The 483-nt window shown below is 43.3% G+C and overlaps 1 protein-coding gene across 1 annotated transcript in view; it reads right to left on the bottom strand.

Moving 5' to 3' along the window:
* LOC119590574 (solute carrier family 46 member 3-like) overlaps positions 1-477 on the bottom strand; it is a 36,842-nt gene extending 36,365 nt beyond the window's left edge. The window contains exon 1 of the mRNA XM_037939244.1: positions 112-477. The gene's annotated coding sequence lies outside the window, so the exon portion shown is untranslated. The remainder of the gene's footprint in view (positions 1-111) is intronic.
* Between the last annotated feature and the right edge of the window lie 6 nt (positions 478-483).

Genomic DNA, 483 nt, shown 5'->3' on the forward strand with positions numbered 1-483 from the left:
GGAGACTGCATATCGAATGCACATATGCAGACGTGTGAATACAGTTTAAGGGTAAGCAAGCGTACAGCAAAGGGAATACATGCAACACTTAAAAGTCAAGCAATACTTTACGAAAATAATGGAGCTGCTTGATATTGCTATATTCAAAGTGTATCCAAATTCAGGCACTACTCAAATGCAACTAATCATCGAGACTTTAATGCATGTAATTTATAGTGTGAGAGGGGGTGGGCGGGAGTGGGGGTAGGTGTTAAAGGGTGCGGGCGCTGCGCCAGGATTATTGCGAGTGAAAATGAGACTAGTAGAGCGAATGGCGTAACAGATGCAGAGAAGAATTTGTGGCCTAGGTATGAAGGACTAAATATCGAAGGAATGGCACAGAGCACAAGAATTCTATCGTGAATTACTGTTAACGTTTTATAAACATAGGCACGCAGCCTACCTCCGTGTAAAGCAGTGTCTAAATCCGTATGAAGCCCCGCA

Source organism: Penaeus monodon, chromosome 27 (genome assembly GCF_015228065.2).
Source record: "Penaeus monodon isolate SGIC_2016 chromosome 27, NSTDA_Pmon_1, whole genome shotgun sequence".
In the NCBI taxonomy this organism is placed as follows: domain Eukaryota; kingdom Metazoa; phylum Arthropoda; class Malacostraca; order Decapoda; family Penaeidae; genus Penaeus; species Penaeus monodon.